Raw genomic sequence first — 7,726 nt, forward strand, 5'->3', positions numbered from 1 at the left:
GCTCATAAAGGTGTATTTATTACTTGCCTTAAGGTACTTTTATGGGTTGAATTGTGTCATTCCCAAAAAAGCTACATTGGAGTCCTAGCCCCAACTACCTCTGACTGTGACCTTATGTGGAGATAGTGTATTTACAGAGGTAATTAAGTTAGAACGATGTTGTTATGGTAGGTTTTAATCCAATATGACTGGTATCCTTATGAAAAGGGAAAATTTAGACATACAGATAGACATGCACACAGTGACATCATGTGAGCATTAAGGCAGACATTGGAGTGATGTGGTACAAGCCAACGGACACCAAAGATTGCCAGGAAATCACCAGAAGCTATGAGACAGGCATGAAACACATTCTTCCTTACAGGCTTCAGGTGGCAACAACCCTATTGATATCTTGAACTGAACTTCCAGCCACCAGACTTTGAGACCACAAATTTCTGTTGTTTAAGCCATTCAATTTGTGGTATTTCATTATAGGAGTCTCAGGAAACTAATACAGTAACCTCTTGTGTTGCATAATTTAAAAACAAATCTTTATAAATGATTATCAAAGATGTGCTATATCCATCAGCGTAAACGCATCCTGGGGTAATGTAGGTGTATGTTATCACTTGTCAATGCTTGAGAGTCTTCCTTTCTTTTTTTTTTTTTTTTTTTTCAACGTTTATTTATTTTTGGGACAGAGAGAGACAGAGCATGAACGGGGGAGGGGCAGAGAGAGAGGGAGACACAGAATCAGAAACAGGCTCCAGGCCCTGAGCCATCAGCCCAGAGCCTGACGCGGGGCTCGAACTCCCGGACTGCGAGATCGTGACCTGGCTGAAGTCGGACGCTTAACCGACTGCGCCACCCAGGCGCCCCGAGAGTCTTCCTTTCAATCCAAAAATTTTCTACTCTTACCTCACTCAAATGTTTTAATAGTCATGCTGTTGGCATGCAGATACACAAGTTTCTTTTATGATCTTGGGGACAATATTTGGTAGAATAAATTGATAGTTTTGTGTGAAATCTTTTAGAGTCACCATCATCTCTGCCTTTCTCTCTCCTTTCTTTAAGGGATTAACACACCCTTGTAATATGTTTTTAAAGATTTTTAAGGTTTAAAAAGTGTTTAAAGTTTATAATTTCTAATAGGAAACCATCATCTGAATGAAAACCCTAAAAGCAAACCACTGTAAAATGTCTCAGTTGCATGTGGGGCAGAGGGGTAGGCATTATCTTCACAGCACCCCAGCTTTCTCCGTGAGGTCAAAGGTACAGTGGTTTGTATTATTGTGACTTCCAGTAGGTGATCGAAGTTGCTTTTCCTTCAGCAAGGGCTTTATTTGTCAGAAGGGCATTATGCCTGACCTCCAAATTTGGCTGACAATTTACTGATGAGATTCATAACCTTTGGGTCACTCTGATATTTTGACATATTTTCTGGGTTCTGGGCCACATCCTGGAAGGCCACCATAACTTCTGGATCCTGCATGGCTGTGAGAACCTCTGGGTCACTAAGAATTTCATTGAGCCCAGGCATTCCTGCCATTCCAGGCATTCCCCCCGCCATTCCAGGCATGCCTCTAGGAAAATTACCAGGCATTCCCCCAGGAAAGCCACCTGGAAAAGAGCCATACTGAGCTCCTGATTGTCTCTGGCTCCTTCCTCCCTCTGGGCTCTCTCATGTTCTTCCTGAGCCTTCTCAACCCTTTCTATTCTTTCTTGATCTCTCACTCTTCATGTTTTCGCTTATACTTTCTCCGATGTTCAGCAATTTTCTGGGCCCTCGGTTGAACTTCTTTCAACATTGCACTAGCATCTTCATCATAATCCAGTTTACAAGCAAAGTCAAGATCATGTGCTGCTTCTTCCCTATGGCCCAGAAGTCAGTGTGGTTTCCCTCGCCACTTGTAAGGCTGAACTGAATCAGGATTTATTTCAATAGCTCTGTCACAGCCTCGGATGGCAGCATTTAGCTTCTGTAATTTGATGAAGACACTGGCTCTCTTGGCATACAGAATGGCCAAGCGAGGATTCAGCTTGATGGCATCCGTGAACAAGTCAATGGCTTTTTGTAGTTCACCATCATTTAGGGCATCAATGGCAGCCACTTTTTTTTTTTTTTTTTTTTATCATTTGCCTGATCCATCATTTCCTCGGTTATCTCTACATTTCCATCTCCCATTTCTTGAGGAGCATCAGTATCTGGTTCAATCACACCTTCATTGTCAATTTCTAGATCACTTTCCTCACTTGATGGTTCGTCTATCTTTATGTTTTCCTCCGTCTTCTTACTGTTTTTTCTTCCTTGATATCGTCTTCTGATTTAGTTTTATGAGTAGCAGGTGGTATTTTACGCCCCCCCGCCATGTTCTCCACCAACTCCCGTAGGAAGCGCATTTCCTCTGTGTGCAGAACGCTCGGATCCTGCTTACACATTTTCACGAAGGCCTGAAGCTTGCTCGCTTTGCGGGGGTCCATGGTCCAGAGGCGGCGGTGGGCGGTGGACGCACCTAAGGTTGTGGCCCAGTTCCAGGCGCAGGTACTAGCTCAGTGTGACCGTGTGGAAGAGGCTCTGCTTTTTTCTTAAGAGATGTTTGGGTAGGACTCAGACGCTCTCATAATTTTGTAGAGGACAATTGTGGAAGGTGAATTGTTGAGGCCAAGGAAGAAAGACTAGCAATTTTGACGTGTCTAGTTCTATTTTTAGTTTTTTTCTTTCTTGCAAGGATTTCACTGGTCAAATCAGACTTTTTCCTTAGAAATTATTTTGCACAATGGATTGCTATCACTTTAACTCACTCTCCTTTGGGCCAAATCAGATTTGCTGAGCAAGATAATACAGTTATTTGTGCGTGCAGTAGTAAGGAAAAGAAGAATGAATGGCTTGTAACAGATGCTGTGTTACAAATGTCAGAGCTTTCAATGAGCCCACGACTTTAAAAGGTCATACCATTTTATAGTTATACATTTTAAGCTCAGTAATAAATACAGGGTACGTGCTATACTTCCTACTTTAAATGGATTGGTTTCCCAATTTTCTGTGTCAAACGATGGCTTTACCATCTGCTGCTGTTTTATTGCATTCCTTCAAACCCAAGCCTTTCCTCTTTCCTAATGTGCTTGTTAAGTTGCAGGAGGTGCCATCATCAAGACCTCACACTGTGGAGCTTTATAATATTTGTCCAACAGTGATATGACTGATTGATTTGGAACAGCCCTCAATGCCAGAAATACACTGGGAGAAGAATTATCTGAATTCTAAGATCAATGTTAAGATTCTGGTCAGCATGACTTAGTAAGCAGATCATGCTGTAGTCCTTTTCTGCATATCAATTTGTTCAAAACTTGTTTGTTCAAAACAAAGTTCTTTTATTCAAAATTTCTATATCCTTACTTATTTTTGTGTACTTTATTTGTCATGAATTGAGAGAGGAATGTTATAATTTCCTACTGTGATTATAGATTTATTTTTGCATTTCTATCAGATTTTATATATTTTAAGACTTTACCTAATTTCATGATATATCTTGACTATGTGCTATATCACATGAAGCATCCTAAATACACTGCTCACTTGATATTTTGACCTTTAATTATAATATGTCTGATTACTATTACTTTTTACTTTTGTTTTTAAATGTTTTAATTAATTTTTTAATTGAGATATAATTGATATATTAGTTTTTGGGTACACTTTTTTTTTTTTTGCCTTTGGAATCTTTTATTCAGATCTATTTTCACAATTACGCAGCTGCAAGATTGCACTTGTTTTTCTTTTTCTTTTTCTTTTTTTTAAATAAAATCCATTCTTATCCATAAAAATTTCCTGGCTTCCCCTTGCCAGTGGTGGAGCCAGCTTAAGCTGGGAGGGAGGTGACGTTTGTGTTCAGAGCATCTGGCAGCCTTTCTTTTCCCTTTGGGTAGTTATCCTTTCTGGTTCTAGGATATTTATGAATCCATAATCTCTTTTTAGAATTACACTTTAATTTTTTTTAATATGCTTTTTTTTTTTTTAAATTTTAACATTTATTTATTTTTGAGACAGAGAGAGACAGAGCATGAACAGGGGAGGGGCAGAGAGAGACGGAGACACAGAATCTGAAACAGGCTCCAGGCTCTGAGCGGTCAGCACAGAGCCCGACGCGGGGCTCGAACTCACGGACTGTGAGATCATGACCTGAGCTGAAGTCGGATGATTAACCGACCGAACCACCCAGGCACCCCTACACTTTAATTTTTAAAAGCATTTAACATCTATGTATTTTTATTCGGAGTCATTTGGTTTGGCGTGTGTCTGGGACAGACAACTTATAGCTGGATTTAATAATGCAATATGACTTTCTACTTTTGATGTTTATTTATTTTTGAGAGAGAGACAGAGTATGAGCAGGGGAGGGGCAGAGAGAGAGGGAGACAATGAATCCAAAGCAGGCTCCAGACTCTGAGCTATCAGCACAGAGCCCTGTACAGGACTTGAAACCACAAACCACAAGATCATGACCTGAGCCAGAGGTGGACAGTTAACCGACTGAGCCACCCAGGCGCCCTGACTTTCCACTTTTAATAGAGTAATTTACCTAGTTTGCCATGTATTGTCATTGTTAATATGTTTGGGATCATTCTTGCCATGTTACTTTGTAATGTATGTTTTACATAGTCCAAATTATTTATTTTTTTTAATCTTCCCAATTTTCAGCTCTTGTTTTGATCAAGATATTTGTGTTCTGTTTTTCTCCTCTTATGGTTAAGAAATTATATTCTATTCCTCTGGACTCTAGAGGTTAATTTTTACTTTTTAAGGCATACACTTAAACATACATTTTTTTTTACCAGCATATAAAATAAACCAGCAAATATATGCTTTCTGAAGAAAGCAGGGAATACTCTTTGTTTTATCTACCTCCTCCTCCTCCTGGTATCTCCCTCCCATGCTGAGATCATCTGAGATAATAGTTTCAGGCCATTTATTATTTAACATTAAAATTTATTTAGTTAATATTTTATTGATTTCATTGCTGATCTATTTTTTTTTTGCCATTTCTTAGATTCTTTTTGTTTTTCTGACATTCACATATTGACCCCCAACCCCAGCTTTACTAAGGTATAATTGATAAATAAAAGTTATGTATATTTATGTATTTATTTAATGGTTTAAACTTTTTATTTCAAATAGTTTTAAGTTTACAGAAGATTTCCAAAGAAAATACAAAGATGTCTTGTATTCCCATCACGCTGGTTCCTCTAATGTTCCCTTCATACATAACCCTGGTCCATTTATCAACAATCCACTTATAACATTGTTACAGTAAAATATATCTATTTAAGGTGTACAATGTGTTGTTTTGCTATACCACATATGTTTATGGAGGGCTTATAGGAGATAACATTTCTTTATCCTTGATAATCTGAAAATAAATTTAACTTTGCCTTCATATTTGAATAATATTTTGCCTGAAGAAAATTTCAGTTTCAAAATAATTTTCACTTAGAACTTTGAAGATATTTATCTAGTATCTTGTTGAATCTAGAGTTGATGTGACATGTGATACCAGCCCGATTCTTTTTTTCAGTGAATAATCCCCCTGCCCCATCTTTCCTTTTACCTTTTTGACTTTATCCTTAAATTATACATAAATGTGGTTTAAACTTATATAAAAATGTATCCAGGTGTGAGACCTTTTTCATTCATCCTCTTTGGTCCTTCAGTTTTAAGGTCAGGATTTTTTTTTCAGCTATAAGAGTGTGTCTTCCATTATTTTCTTGATTTTTTTCTTGGTTCCTTTCTTTCTGGTCATTTCTTATGGAACTTTGGTACATGAAGGCTGGATCTTCTGGAGTTTTCCTCCATGTAGTTTACAATTTTTATATCATTTATTTGTAAATAATTTCAAACTTATAGGAACATTGTAAGAACAGTACAAGGAACTGCTGCATATCCTCCAACCAGATTTAGAAACTGTTACCCTCTCACCACATTTACTTTACCATTCTCTCTCTCTTTATATGTGTATGATTTTTGGTGGGGAACATTTGAGACTAAGTTAGAGTTGGTTCTGTATTACCCCTAAACACTTTAGAGTGAGTTTCCTAAGAGCAAGGATATTCTCTTTTATAATCATATTACAATGAATTAAAATAAGGGTTTTAACATCGATATACTAGTATTATCTAATTAAAAAATTTTATACATTTCATCTTTTTGCTCCTTTTGTGATATTTTGGAATCATTAATTTTTGGTTGTGTTGATTCATTTTTTCCCAGCCCGTCTATTTTTTTTGTTTGTTTGTTTGCTTCTTTTGTTTTTGTTGAAGTATAGTTGACACACAATGTAACATTCGTTTCAGGTATACAACACAGTGATTTAACAACTCTATACATTATGCTATGCTCACCACAAGTATAGCTGCTGTCTGCAGCTCATCTATTGAGTATTTATTTTGACAATCATTATTTTTCATTTGCAAGATCTGTAATTGGTTCTGTTTCATAGCCTGATCTTGTTTCATGGATATTGTGTCTTTTCTTATTTCATTAAAATTATTAATTAAATTTCTTTTAAATTTACTTTATGTTCCCTCTAATATTTATTCTTACTGAGTTCATGTGCTCATATTTCTTCTGTTCTTTAGTGCATCTCTTTTATTGTGTTGTTAATATTTTGAGGATTCTTGGTTGTGTGCTCATCTTTTTGTATTTAAGAGTCCTTGTGGACACCCAGTAAATGCTGCTTCTGTTTACCACAGCTTGCTTCATTTATTGTGGGGAAGGGTGAGCCAGTGGCCATTATTCTGACTGTAATATTCTGTTTTTCATTGATGTTACCAGCTGCCAGTTACCTTGACTTTGTTTGGCAAGATTTGCATTCTCATTAACTATTCTTGCCAGAGACAGATGATTTTGCTGTGTGTTGCATGGTGAAATAGTAGAAGGGGAGTTTGTGTCAGTTATCTATGGTTGTAGCAACACCAGAAACCTTTCTAAAATGTAGCAACTTGATATAATTGCACAGTTACTTAGTTGACAATTTTGTGGGTGGGCTAGGTAGCTCAACTGGGCTGGCTCTGTTTTTTTCTCTGCTGTTCTTGTTTGTGCATCTGTGGCCAGTAGATAGTTCTGTGATTCTGGTGTTCTGCTGTCAGTTGGTGGGTTGGTCGGAGGCTGGCTGGTCTCAGATGGTCTCACTTACATGTCTGGCAGTTGGTTGAACTCCTTGGTTCTCCTCCATGAAGCCACTTTTTATTTCTTTAGCAAGCCATGCTAAAGAAATATGGTTTTCTCAGTTCTAAGTACAATAAGAGAAAAAGACTTTCAAGCCTTGTCTCCATCATATTTGCTAACGTTCCATTGGCCAAAGCAAGTCAGATGGCGAGCCCAGATTCAAGGAGTGAAATAGAGTTCACTTCTTGATGGAAGGAGTTTGAATATCACATTGCAGGGGTGTGAATGCAGAGAAAGGAAAGATTTGTGACCGTGATAGAGCAACCTGCCCCAGAGTTGCTGACCTATGTGGGTACACTAAATGTGGTTCTTCTAACAGTAACTCGAGTAGTTTCCAGGCTGTTCTCTGCCATCAGTGCTTGCCATTACAGAGTTTGGAGTACACTTGGCATCTTTTCATCTTGTTTCAGCTTCTGGTTGTGTGTGTGTGTGTGTGTGCGCGTGTGCGCACGTGTGTGTGTGTGTGTGTGTGTGTGTGTGTGTGTTGGGACCATGCTTTTCTTCATACTTCCAACTCCACCT

The 7,726-nt window shown here is 38.0% G+C and overlaps 1 pseudogene; it reads right to left on the reverse strand.

Annotated features, from left to right (window-relative positions):
* Positions 1-1,298: 1,298 nt before the first annotated feature.
* LOC123583599 lies at positions 1,299-2,478 on the reverse strand (annotated as a pseudogene).
* Between the last annotated feature and the right edge of the window lie 5,248 nt (positions 2,479-7,726).

This window comes from Leopardus geoffroyi, chromosome B3 (assembly GCF_018350155.1).
Source record: "Leopardus geoffroyi isolate Oge1 chromosome B3, O.geoffroyi_Oge1_pat1.0, whole genome shotgun sequence".
Taxonomy (NCBI): domain Eukaryota; kingdom Metazoa; phylum Chordata; class Mammalia; order Carnivora; family Felidae; genus Leopardus; species Leopardus geoffroyi.